The following is a 13,995-nucleotide window of genomic DNA, read 5'->3' as shown; positions in this document are numbered from 1 at the left end:
TCTTCACCGGCGTTGCGCGGTGTGCGGGAATCGAACTCGGGTGGCCAGCTTCGTAGTGCAGCGCGCTGACCGTACACACGCGCGCACACGCGCACACACGCGCGCACACACGCACGCCAAAGGATTTGCAGGGATGTTCACAATCTCGTAAAACCTGTCCGACGGTACTGTAAAGCATTCACGCGCAAAAGCAGCAGCAGCAGCGTGCGTGGCGGTGTCCCTGACAGCCAAGTGACCATACAGTGGTCCCTCATTGTTTCGGATCTTGAGAGTCCATACCCCTCTGTAAGTCAGCGCGCACAATAAATCTGCTGACCGAACAGTGGTTCGGTTGGCTAGCATCGTGTGGGTTGTGGTCTTTACCTCCAATCACTCTCAGGCGGAGGTAATGTTTTGAAAGTCTACATGTATTTGTGTTAATCCGCGCTTGTGCGTTATACGGTTACGGTAAAAGCGTTGGGATTATTCTATATATTTTTTTTGCACCAAATAAGCGTTTGCCTCGAGTGGCCACGTGTAAAGCACATGCTGAAAACTGGCTACTGCATGCACAGTGCGCGGGCTGTAAACACCATCGACTGTCGTTCTGCGTGGCAAGGAGAGGCATTTGTGTTGAATCACGGTGGCGAGATGTTAACTAACCTCGCCTGGTGCGCAGGAGATCGTGGGTTCGATCCCGACCCTGACACCTGTGTATTTGGAACTTGCATTTTTCTCCCCGTCGTGGCGTGGATTTTTCTCCGGGTTCTCCGGTACGTCCCTCCACGTTTAGCGACATGCGTTCAGAGTATTTGGCTGCTATGAATGTCAACATGAGTATCCACTTCGTTGAAAAAAAAATCGTTTAGTAGTTTAAATCTCATAGTTGCTCCGAAATCTCATAAATTGTCATATTCAGCCAGCTCTAGTCGTCTCGGAAGTGCGCTTGAATATGCTCTGAGCTCTGACGGATGAAAAAGTAAAAGGTGCAGTCCTGCAATTTTCTGCTCGACGTCCCCGGTCTAGAGAGTCCTTCTCTTAGAGCAGTGTTCTTCACTAGTTTTCAGAGGGGGGGGGGGGGCACCATCGCCGATAAGACATCATCAGTGTGAGGGCCGCCACACATTTGAAACCATTGTGGTTTGACAGCAGAACGATGATGGGGGGTGTTTTCACATTTGTGTATTGTCAGGAGCCGCACTAAAAGGCTACCAGGGGGCCTCCATAGGCCCGCGGGACTCTCAATGAAAGAACAATGTCATAATAGGGTGTTTTTTACCGTCGTAGGGTGTTTTTTTACCGTCGCTTCCATGCTGGCCAGATTATGTTTTTGTAAAAGGAAGGAGGACCCACACTCTACTTCAGCACGCGCGACCTGCCGATCGACTTTGTTTTGACCCACTTATGGCTGTTCGGTGGACAGAGCCGGAGGCGTGCGGGGTGGGGGTTTAAGAACCTTTCCCTGTCGTCTCCTCTGGATTGGCGAGTCCGCTCACCACTACACCACCACGGCAACGCGTGCACCTCGAGTACCGTGCAGTAATATTTGTTTAAAGGATATGGAATGAGTATGAAAACTGTATTGTAATGCAAACACATGGATATTAAATGCATCACATTGTAAATATGTGATGAACCCTTTCAATACGATAAGTACATTATTTATTTAAGACCCGACCCGGCCACGTGGCTCAGCAATTCTGCATGGGTGGATAAAGTGAGCATCACTTTCTGGTGGAGTCAACACTGATTGTCCTATGGACAGACTCGCCCCCACCATAGAAATGTGGAATTCACACGACTGGCTTAACGCTTTATAGAGAAGATGAGTACCGCCTCAATCCTCATTTTGAGCGGGAAATCACTTTGACTTTCGATTTGAGACGAGGTGAGAGCCCATTTCCCGGGCCCACTCTCTTCCTCTGAACACCCATTCGTGAGTTAAAAGCGTGTACATTTCTGGGACGCAATCTTACATAACGTAGCTTGGAAATGTAAAGCATCTCACCGCTGGGCGAATATAAAAAAAAAATGTGAATTATTTAACACGTGGTGTAATTTGTGACTCCACTGAAGGGCACACACATTCGGCAAGGTGAGCGAGTTTGCACGCAACTGCAGTACAGAATTGAAACTTAAAACACATTTTTTTCTACACGCAGCCTGCCAAGTTCTGATAGTTGAAATTGTTGGAGAAAGCTCTTAATCAATGTGACTCCTGGCACACAATCACTGGAAAACAGCATCTATTTTGGTTTGGAGAATTGAAAGCCTCGACCAGACAGACTAGAGGCACGTGCGCGCACCTGTGATGCAGGCGTCAGGCAACGCACGTCTCGTGATGGTTTTAGCGATCATCGGGTAAACAAGAATCGGCTTGCGCCAGCCGTAGTCTCTTCATCACCAGGGTTATATCGCCACGTGTGTTCTGGAACACCGCGCCTGCCTGCCACCGGATATCCGAAGCGCGCCGAATGTCTCTCAATTTCGTGGCCTGTGCAAGACCCACCTATTCCGACTTGCATCCCCATAAAATCAAATTTTTAAAATTAAAAGGATCTATTTACTGATTCAGTATTTTGTTAATTTTAAATTTCGCACGGTTGTGATTTACTTTGTTCGGTCGGTGTTAGCCGCTGAGGTCGTCAGGGTTTTTTTTTCATTCCTGTTTCGGTATACCAGTGAGGCTCTTAGGTTACTTCACTATACTTCACCGCGCTAGTCAGTGCGGGTTAGTGAGCGCAGGGAGCACAGACGTGGGAGCATAGAAGCACGGTACGACAAAAGACTATACCGTTCCCGTTCCGTTGTCATATGCACTGATGCCTTTATTGAGGGTGGATTGATGGAGATGTGTTCATCACTCTTGCAGAGTCACATGGTATTGTTCGTAAAGGATATATGTTGAACTTCTTTCACACCGTACGTAGCCAACCGTGCTTATCGGAGGTGCGGGACACGCAACATTTGCAAACGTGTAGGCACGCGGAACATTTGCCAAATATTCATGGCTGCAGCAGTGCAAGTAAAATAAGAATATTTTTGCTATTTAACATATGGAAATGCATCACTTTTTAATTGCCAAAATGTACATATTTCACTGCACTCGGTCGGTGCAAATTGGTGATTGTGGGAATCAATACTGGTTCATATACAGTATATCAGCCACCACTGATTTAGCTGAGAATTGAACTCAAGTCGGTGCGATAAACACTGCACTATTTCCATCGGACTACAAGTATGAAAATAAATCACACCTCGCAGTGCATGTAATGTAAATTTACCCAGATAAGCCTGAGAGAACCCCACACTGACATACAAGGCACTGCCACAAAATGGAATTCCAGATGGAAAGAAAACACCTGAAATGCAGGAGAGAGAAAAAAATATTCATCCAACTCTACGGTTCACCTCAAATTCTTAAGAAATACACTTGCAAATCTGGAAATGTAAATTTTCCCGAATTCAAGGATCACACACATAAAGGTACAACCTCTCATCTGACACATTTTGCCAGTGTTAATACACACGAGAATGTGAAACGCTCTGTTGTGGAGTATCCTGAGCAATACAAATAAAAACACATACAAGGCAAAGGTGAAGCTGCACAATATCGTGCTTGTGCCACTGCTGTCAGAAGGGTCTCCTCAAGTGATGCTCATTTTATCCACCCAATAACTCCCCCATGGCTGGTCAGACGCCTTGGAAGAGGCAAGAGCACACGCACTTAATCCCAACACACGCAACCTCTAAATCGTCTACCTGTGTTGAACACCTTAATGCTTTCGTCATTGTTTAAACTTATGGGTCCAGGGTTGGGAGATCGAACGTATGTAGCATGTACTGTATGTTGAACTTCTTTCGCACCGTACGTAGCCAACCGTGATAATTGAAGGTGCGGAACAGGATAACCTCTGGATTACAAGTCCAGAGTGCTAACCATAACACCACGGCAGCCTCCCATTGCAGCATATATATCATACACTTTCGTGTTTTGGCCCATTGGCCTTCTAGAATTGTTAATGTTATGGTGTCAGCGAGATAATTTATACACTTTGCGTGAAAAAAACACTTCATTTTTCAAAAGACCAACATACCATATATTGATGCTCCTGATCAGCCATCCCTGTGTGTGTATGGGGTGCTGTTTATTTGACAAAATAAGATTAAAATTATTAATGTGACCAGGTAAAATTACACCTCTTTTAAATAATTAATTCCACTGAAGACTACAACACATATTTTTCACCTCCTTAGAGTTTATTGTTGTGAGCAGATGCGTTTAGGGTGCAGTGACAAAGAGATATGAGACAACCATCTTTATTAATTAAATGTCATCATCACATATCTGCTTTATAGCCCAGCCACAGCTGTCAAATTGACTTCTGGATAGACAAAAAAAACAGGACACGGACAATTAAAAACCCCTTTACAATTCATGGACAACGCACTCGCTCTGTAACGCCTTCACACATTTTCACAAATGCAGCCTCTATGGCTCAAAAGAGGTAAAAACGTCTGAACCTGGCATGGGAGAGGACCCTCTTGCGGGTGTCATGAATTTTTTTGCCAGATGAGAGGGCCCAAGCCGGATTGGCTGCTCCCGTCTACACCCACACATCGGCAACATCCAATGGTGCCGCGGCTTGCTTGGCCAGAGGCCAGCAGCATAAATAACATCTGCGTCAACTAGGTTTGTGGCTGGAGCCGCTGTTGCCACTTGCTATTGAAGCGGCACCGTATTCAAGGGAGGGGAGGGGGTGTTGTAACGCCGCAAAACAACAGTGTCGTGACGGCCATTTGCCTTCCAGGAAAAAAAAAATCGCAAGGCGAGAGGGCGAAGAGGCGATCTGTCACAAGCGTCCGCGTGCGTGCGTGCGTGCGCGTGCGTGCGTCCGCGTGCCCGTGTGCGTGAACACATTTCACGCAGGGAAGAGAGAGAGAGAGTTCGGTCGGTCGTCTTGTCACGCTGACGACTGGAAAATGAAAGTTTAAGGGGAGGGGGAGGCCGCTGAGAGAGGACCGTGGCACGGGAGCCGAGGGGGTGGCGTGAGAACGTTCTCCCTCTGGGGAGAGTGGTGGTGGACCCTTTGAGAGAGAGAGAGAGACATCACAACAACATCAACAACATCATCATCGGCGGCGGCGGCTTGGGTTGTCAGTGGCGCGAGAAGAAAAGTTTAGAAAACCCAACAGGTCGGTACGAACGGTTCGGTTGTTATTCTTCAATTTGACGAGTGGCTTTTGTTGTTGTCGCCTGGTCGGTAACCTGCGCACAGAACGGCACCCACACATTTTGGTCGGTCGGTCGGTCGAGACGTTTTGACGAACCGGTAACGTTCCGTCTGCTTCTGCTGGCTCGTTTGAGCAACGTTTTGAATGCAAATCAGCGTTGTTTGTGGCATGGCATACGACCGTGCGTATATATGCACGGTTGTGTGGTGATTGTGTAGGATCTGTGTGTGTGTGTGCACGGTAACCAAATTTACTTATTTCCACCCCCCCCCCCCCATTTAGATACTGTGTTACATAATCTCGCACGCGTGATAACTGGCCGAACAGAGTACTGCACGCGCTTTTTTTTTTAAAACGCTTTTGACACTGGGTCTTCAATGCTATTATAAGTCAACGGGGCTTTAACACTTTCACGCGGGCACAGCAGCCGTGCCTATTTAAAAGTAGATTCGATGGACAGTCAAAAGCCGCCTTCCCCGTCAAGACCATACGACATTCGGTTATTCGGTCTCTCTTCGACATCGGCCTCCCCATAATAATGATCATCATTTACTTAACACAGATCAATTGACCGTCGTCAAATGTCAACGTACACAACACAAATGGTCGTAAAATATTGACGCAAACGTCCCGTTATCTCGCTATAATTAGCGCGTGAAAAGCCAGCGGCAACACCTGCGTTTCTTACGGTGACGGAATTATCTATGATATGGCTTGTTTGCACAAATCTGGCCAACATTATGTATATTAAAATTAAAAAACCCCAACTCCCCGAGAAAACAACATACCGGTGATAATAAACATTGGCATTTGTCCGTGAATTATGGGTAAACTGCAAGGCCATTTCATTGTGAGCACCGTCCTAGATTGTTTCCTGTGTGTACGTGCTAATTGTGTCTGTTTATTTGTGTCCGTGTTGTCAATTTGTGCTGATTGTGTGTATGTTACGTGTATCTCCTTCTGGAGCTGTCTGTCCAGCACCTGGTCCAAAGGTCTGTGCAGACTATCACGGGGGGGGGGGGAATCTGTGTGTTTGTGTGCATCAGTCTTGTCTATGAGTGCGTGTCAGTGTCTCTGTTCATCTATGTATCTGTGTGTGTGTGTGCATGTGTGCATGTGTCTTTGTGTATCTATTTTTCTGTATACAGTGAGGGAAAAAAGTATTTGATCCCCAGCTGATTTTGTAGGTTTGCCCACTGACAAAGAAATTATCAGTCTATAATTTTAATGGTAGGTTTATTTGAACAGTGAGAGACAATAACAACAAAAAACATCCAGAAAAACGCATGTCAAAAATGTTATAAAGTGATTTGCATTTTAATGATGGAAATAAGTATTTGACCCCCTCTCAATCAGAAAGATTTCTGGCTCCCAGGTGTCTTTTATACAGGTAATGAGCTGAGATTAGGAGCAAACTCTTAAAGGGAGTGCTCCTAATCTCAGCTTGTTACCTGTATAAAAGACACCTGTCCACAGAAGCAAGCAATCAATCAGATTCCAAACTCTCCACCATGGCCAAGACCAAAGAACTCTCCAAGGATGTCAGGGACAAGATTGTAGATCTACACAAGGCTGGAATGGGCTACAAAACCATTGCCAAGCAGCTTGGTAAGAAGGTGACAACAGTTGGTGCGATTATTCGCAAATGGAAGAAACACAAAAGAGCTGTCAATCTCCCTCCACCTGGGGCTCCATGCAAGATCTCACCTCGTGGAGTTGCAATGATCATGAGAACGGTGAGGAATCAGCCCAGAACTATACGGGAGGATCTTGTCAATGATCTCAAGGCAGCTGGGACCATAGTCACCACGAAAACAATTGGTAACACACTACGTCGTGAAGGACTAAAATCCTGCAGTGCCCGCAAGGTCCCCCTGCTCAAGAAAGCACATATACATGCCTGTCTGAAGTTTGCCAATGAACATCTGAATGATTCAGAGGACAACTGGGTGAAAGTGTTGTGGTCAGATGAGACCAAAATGGAGCTCTTTGGCATCAACTCAACTCGCCGTGTTTTGAAGGAGGAATGCTGCCTATGACCCAAAGAACACCATCCCCACCGTCAAACATGGAGGTGCAAACATTATGCTTTGGGGGTGTTTTTCTGCTAAGGGGACAGGACAACTTCACCGCATCAAAGGGACGATGGACGGGGCCATGTCAAATCTTGGGTGAGAACCTCCTTGCCTCAGCCAGGGCATTGAAAATGGGTCGTGGATGGGTATTCCAGCACGACAATGACCCAAAACACACGGCCAAGGCAACAAAGGAGTGGCTCAAGAAGAAGCACATCAAGGTCCTAGAGTGGCCTAGCCAGTCTCCAGACCTTAATCCCATAGAAAATCTGTGGAGGGAGCTGAAGGTTCGAGTTGCCAAAGGTCAGCCTCGAAACCTTAATGACTTAGAGAAGATCTGCAAAGAGGAGTGGGACAACATCCCTCCTGAGATGTGTGCTAACCTGGTGGCCAACTACAAGAAACGTCTGACCTCTGTGATTGCCATCAAGGGTTTTGCCACCAAGTACTACGTCATGTTTTTCAGAGGGGTCAAATACTTATTTCCCTCATTAAAATGCAAATCAATTCATAACATTTTTGACATGCGTTTTTTTCTGGATTTTTGTTGTTATTCTGTCTCTCACTGTTCAAATAAACCTACCATTAAAATTATAGACTGATAATTTCTTTGTCAGTGGGCAAACCTACAAAATCAGCTGGGGATCAAATACTTTTTTTCCCTCACTGTATATTTATTTGTCTGTATCTTTATGCCGGTCTCTTTGTATCTGTGTGACTGTCTCTGCCTTTTTCTGTCTTTGTGCTGTCTCTTTTTGTTCATATCTATGTACGTGTTTCATTGTATTTATATTTCTGTGTCTATATCTGTGGCCATGTCCTCCGCTTTTGAGCGTGTTCGTGTACCAGTACGTGTATGTGCGTTTCTGTAACCGTGTGTGTGACTTTGTGTCTGTCTCTCCGTGTTTCTATCTGTGTCTGCGTTAAGTGTGCCTGCGTATCAGTGTCTCTGCACGTCCCTGTGTTTCTCTGTTGTGTGTGGGCCACCTTTCAGCGGGGTCCAAAAATCTAAAACTCTGCCATTTTTTCGCAATGTTCCTCCAGGATTGTGAAATGGGTCGTGATGCCACTTAGGATGAGCGTAATATCACCCCCTTCGCCACTGCTTCTGCGTGACATTGGACAAACGCACATTGTGAATGTGGGCAAACTCGTTCGAAAGCAGTTTTCTCTCTCCCCTCCCCATTAATAAAGTGCTGTAAGGTATCTGTTTATTTTGATGTACTCGTAAATTCAGCATTGCAGGGCAGACTTTGTGGTTCAGTGGAATAGCAATCAACTTAACTTGATTATCGTCCGAGTGTGAATGACAACACTGTCGCAACACTCATTCTGATGTCGTTCACCTTGGTTTGTCTTATACAAGGGCACACTAAAATAAACAAATAAAATAGCTCATTGCTTAACAATTAAGGCTGTAAATTTTGATTTAAAGCTTTCGTGACTGCAGTAATTCATATTCTTAGCTCTTTCGGTAAAGTCACGTTGAAGGGAAACAATATATTTTATTGTTTTATATATATTTTATTATTTTATTGTTTCCCTTCAACGTGACTTTACCGAAAGAGCTAAGAATATGAATTAAGGCTGTATTACAGTGACAGATTAATTGTGCTCTTTTCTTGCATAGTTTAGTGCAAATGTACAGCATAAAAACACTGAAACTATACGTATTAAATACATTTTCATTTTGAGGTTTTGTATAATTGCTACTCAAGGGGCAGCTGAATTGTTAAAATGTTTTTCCAAAGAATACCAATCACACAGTCAAGGATGGTCATCCTCAGATTGAAGACATACATTTACAGATTCCAGTGATACAATGCTCTCTGTAGGATAGGGTGTGCATGCACAACGCAATTTCCACTGCCGTCGTGAATTCCACTGTCGATATTTCAGGCTGGAATTCACTCACGGCTCGCTTCGTCATCAATTCCCATGATTATTCCCGTGATGTGGGCGGAAGCAATGGAGGTGAGGTTTTTACGACATCGCAAGCAAATAAAATATTCGCCTAAATTCAAAAGTGATTTCTTGCCCAAATGACCATTGAGACAGTGAGTGCTCTTCTCCTGTGTACAGTCCTGAGCCAGTAGTGGAAATTCCACAGTCCTATGAATCACCCATCAACCAAGATCTGTACTTGTAACCTTCCGATTGCCAGCCGCCTTGCTGGTCAATGGCTATTTGATCATGAAAACCATTACCCTTACATTTTGATCTGAACTGTGGCATCACAATTCTGTACGTTTCCATTGCCCATGCCAGCTCCATCATTGGCAGAGCCATAAACGGAGAGTGATGGGCCATTTTCCCAGAACAGTGGCTTTGTCTATGCATTTGCTTTGACGTTTGCTTAAAAAGTACCAACACATGGGAAATGTTTGTGATAATATTAACATCTCCAGCCCCCCCCCCCTCCCCCGAGAGGGAATTATCTATCTTTGTTATTGGAAGAGACGTTTTCTCAGAAATAAAATGTGAAGTGTGATTATTAAGTAGATCGTCTGCCCACTGTAATTCCAGTAATGAAGAGCAGGCCACATGGGGTTATGTGCAACGTGCATGAGTGGATTACACTTAAAGCTACGTCCTTCTGAATAGAAAATTGACATTTGCGCATAATAGGATGCTCTGTTTATTACCGCAACAGATTCTGCCTTGTTTTAGTTATCCTGATTTAGCCTTTCATTTTTATTTTAGCAAAAGTGGTTGAATAAGTGCAGATGCAGCATTTGCTGCTTATTAAAATGTTTCAATTAATTATTCTTTCACAACCATTGTCATTTGTCGTGGAAACAACAGGCGATTAGAAAATTAGATTCAGGCATATAGAAAAAAAACATAATACGAGTATTTGTTTATGTATTCATACGCAGACCTTTAAACGTAAAAAATATCCGCAGCCGTGGTGTCAAATTTAATGGCAATTATTAACAGAGGCATGCACGTTATGTCGTTTGATCATTCAGTTTCAATAGACTTCTAAAATACTCGATTCGCACAAGAACATGTTTAGAACGTTCTGTTGCTAATAATGAAATCGTTGAACGAGTGAGGTGAACACTGCATTTAAAATGACTGTATTTGCCATGAGTGGCTTCACAAAATTATTTACATTTTGTTGGGGGGGGGGGTTGACCTTTCATCTGAGGAGTGCACATGTGTAACCACTCTACATTTGTCTGGTTAATTTCTAACTTGTAAAAGATCAAAGTCTTGCTTTAAATACATCTGATTTATATGACATTAAAACCAATGGACAACTTCCCCGATTCAAATTGAGAACGACGGCAGCACACGCGCTCACACATGTAGATGTTGCGCGTGTTGTTTTCAGCTATCGCTCCTCGCATTATCCCTCCCAAACCTTGCTATCAAACAACGCCCGCAACGTTTTTTAAACAATGCCAAATGACATTTACTGAAAAGCAGCCACTGTAGGGAAATTTGGCTTGGGTGCGCAATCGGTTTTAACCGCCAGCACTCTCACAGCACATGCGCTGTCGAGTAACACTATTATTAGTACCACCAGCAGGCACGACTGGCTGCTTGAAATATGTGAAGTCATGATGTACTTGAGTGTCTTGTTTTTTTTGAGGCGGTCAGGAATACACTGTAGCGTGGCAGATCTTCGAGTTACTAGAATGCAGCCTGTGGGGGGGGGAGGAGAGTGGGTTGTCGGGTGGGTGGTTATTTGGCAATCAATTGGTTTTGCGCTCAGTTCTGGGTAAGTGGAGATGGAACACCGGATTTACGACCACACGACTGACGGCGTAAGAAAAACAAATACGCAGACAATGGCTCCTTCTCATATCCGTCTCTCCATATGGAAAAAAAACAACTAAAACAACTAAAGAGTACAGTTTTACCTCGACATACGTTCGCATATTGAAGTTACAGAGGCGTGCCCAGCCTCTGTAACTTACCATGTAATACTGTAAACACATAATAACTTACCATTAATATTCTCAACAAAGACATTTTATGTTGACAATTATTAGAATAAAATGAAAAACTGACGTAAATAAAATAAAGTTAAGAAACATAACTTTATTCTTATTTATACAGCACTGCAGATCGATACATTTTTTGTTCCTTTCACTGTATTTATTTATAATTTTGCTTTATGTACTTTATGTGTAAGAAATTGGTACAAAAAAATCCAACGTTCATTCTACCGAAGCTTTGTTTACCAAATATACGTATATCGAGGTATTATTTTATTTCTTACACAACCCACATCAAGCACGGAGTTCGATTTTTGCAGATTTATGCCACCAATTTATCCCACGCCATATTTTGTATTTATTTATCTGCAATGTCGAGAGGCGAAATGGGATCACCTGATGTATGTATGTTTAACACGTAGGCTTTCGCGACCAATATTATTCGTAATAAACGTTTTTGGGTTAGATCGCGTTATTTATAAATGTGTCGTAACCCTCCACCACCCGACACGGCCAATCGGCAAAAAAGTGTCACGTTGACAAAAGACAAATAGTTCACTACTTTAACCCACCTGTGTGTTGAAGAGTGAATCCACAACATTTCGCCATTCTGGCGAATTGCCCGATGATGCTGGATGCAATTACCAGCGAAACGTCGTACTCAAAGACTCTAAATGTTGTAGATTCACTCTTCAACACACCCGTGGGCTAGAGTAGTGAACTATTTGTCTTTTGTCAACGTGACACTTTTTTGCTGATTCGCCGTGTCGGGTGGTGGAGGGTTACAACACATTTATAAATAACGCGATCTAACCCAAAAACGTGTATTATGAATGATGTATGTATGTGGAACTTCTTTCGCACAGTGCCTAGCCAACCACCGTGCTTATCAGAGGTGCGGGGGAAGGAAGACAAACTCTAAACACAAACAGTTCTAAAGAAATTAGTTTTACATGTAGATTTAAAAGTGCATAAGCTCCAATGGCTACCTAATATCGGTCATTGCCCATAAAAAAATCTGGTGGTTCACCAGCATTATTGATTCAAGCAAGCCTCACTGCTGATGAGACACTCTGTGTCGAAACCAGACCAGAGATTGCGTTTTACGTAAATGCTGCAGGAATTATTCACTCCCAGAAGGCCGTGCGACTGATGTGTGTTGTGTCAGAAATACTTTTATATTTTTGTTTATGTGGAAAGATGAATACGTGAAGGAGACATTTATCCGCTTATCCTCTCCACAACGTCACCGATGATTTATTTTCAGTTATATACTATCCTAATTATATATACTATATATAATGTATAGTTATATAACATCAGTACTTAATTGTAATATATAGTATAATTATATACTATTCTAATTATATATAATTTTCAGTTATATACTATACTTTAGTATATTCAATGTGCTGGAAAGATGACACTAATCTCAGAGATAATTCAGAGATGGCTATAGATGGTACGGGAGAACAATAGACATGAATACATATACAGCGCTGTATATAAATGAGATGGTTCAGGAGAGCTGTAGCCCTGGACCAAATCGCCCGCAATGTGCCCACAGATCTCAGAAGCTAAGCGGGTTCAAGCCTGGATAGCGCTCGGATGGGTAACCACCATGCGCGAAGGACAGGCGTTATTGGCAGTCGAGGGCAGTGCAGCAAATTGCCATTTTGTTCTGTACTTCGTTTCACTAACCTGCACCGCCCAGCGTGGTGAAGCATGGTCAAACATCCTCTCAAGGTGGTGTGGAGAAGTCCTCATCCAACCGGCGGATTAACAAACGTGCTGTGCATGTACCTAGCCTAGTGTGCAGTCGATTAAGCAGGCTCACAATTATGGTTGTCACCTTCCCAAAGTACAAAAAACGGGGCATATCTTGGATAGAAGAAGGGAGCACTTCATGTACTCCAAATGCATATTCTTGAGTGGGGTATACCACACTATTATTATACTATTATTATGCAACCGACTTTTAATATCCAAGGAAAGTCTTACAGATTTCCCAAGATTGCCTATCTCAACATGAGGACAATCCTGGGAAACCAGGATGGGTGGCAATCCCACTGCGTCGTCAAGAGTGCGCATGACACCAGATCCTCTTGAACTGTTGTAGCCCCAGCTCTCGATGGACCCGCCGCACCACACTGTTTAATATTTTCCTGACTGTTTTTCACAACAAGCCCCAGGGCTCGGGTGAAACCCTAGCCAGTGCCACCCATTAGGGCCCAATAACCCAACAGAGAGAGAGCGAGCTGTTGCCAGCGGGGGGTCAGGAGTGCGTTGGGTTATATCAGACCCAAAATGCTGGAGGTCCAAAATGTGGTCTTGGCTTAGAGCCCAGGATGACCCTAATCTGGGCCTGAGATTCAGCCTGCACAACACGAACAACTTGTTACACAATGCAGTTATCCAAAGACGGGGCGATTGCATCACTGTTGGGCTGTGGGAGATGGCTTTAAAAAAAGTATTCAAGGAACTCCAGCAGATTACAATTGATTTCTTTTCATGCCAGAAGAATGCCAAAGCATAGCATTTTTAGCACTCCGTAAGCGGTAGCACTCCCAACACTTTGTGAATTAAATAGACATGGCACGTGTTACGCAATAGCAAGCAACGACTAAAGATGCTCCCCCCCACCCCTGCTCTGTGTAGCCTACACAGACTGTTGGGGCAAGTGCTGCAAGTGAACCACCAATTAAGGGTGGCACAGGCGCACGCTCGGTCACCTTTCGAGTTTCTCCGGTGTTGAT

General features: G+C 44.1%; 1 protein-coding gene across 2 annotated transcripts in view; it reads left to right on the top strand.

Annotated features, from left to right (window-relative positions):
• The window catches only part of LOC116941047 (vitamin D3 receptor-like), a 100,013-nt gene that overhangs the window by 5,985 nt on the left and 80,033 nt on the right, over positions 1-13,995 (top strand). The window contains exon 1 of one of the 2 annotated variants that reach the window (XM_032951638.2): positions 4,631-5,175. The exons of the other annotated variant lie outside the window; for it this stretch is intronic. The gene's annotated coding sequence lies outside the window, so the exon portion shown is untranslated. Of the gene's footprint in view, positions 1-4,630; positions 5,176-13,995 lie in introns of those variants that run through there. 2 annotated transcript variants of the gene reach the window in all.

This window comes from Petromyzon marinus, chromosome 10, assembly GCF_048934315.1.
Source record: "Petromyzon marinus isolate PM22_M1 ecotype Great Lakes invasive population chromosome 10, UKy_Petmar_22M1.pri1.0, whole genome shotgun sequence".
Classification (NCBI taxonomy): domain Eukaryota; kingdom Metazoa; phylum Chordata; class Hyperoartia; order Petromyzontiformes; family Petromyzontidae; genus Petromyzon; species Petromyzon marinus.
Note: the sequence above shows the minus strand (reverse complement) of the source record. Positions and strands in the feature narration are given on the sequence as shown.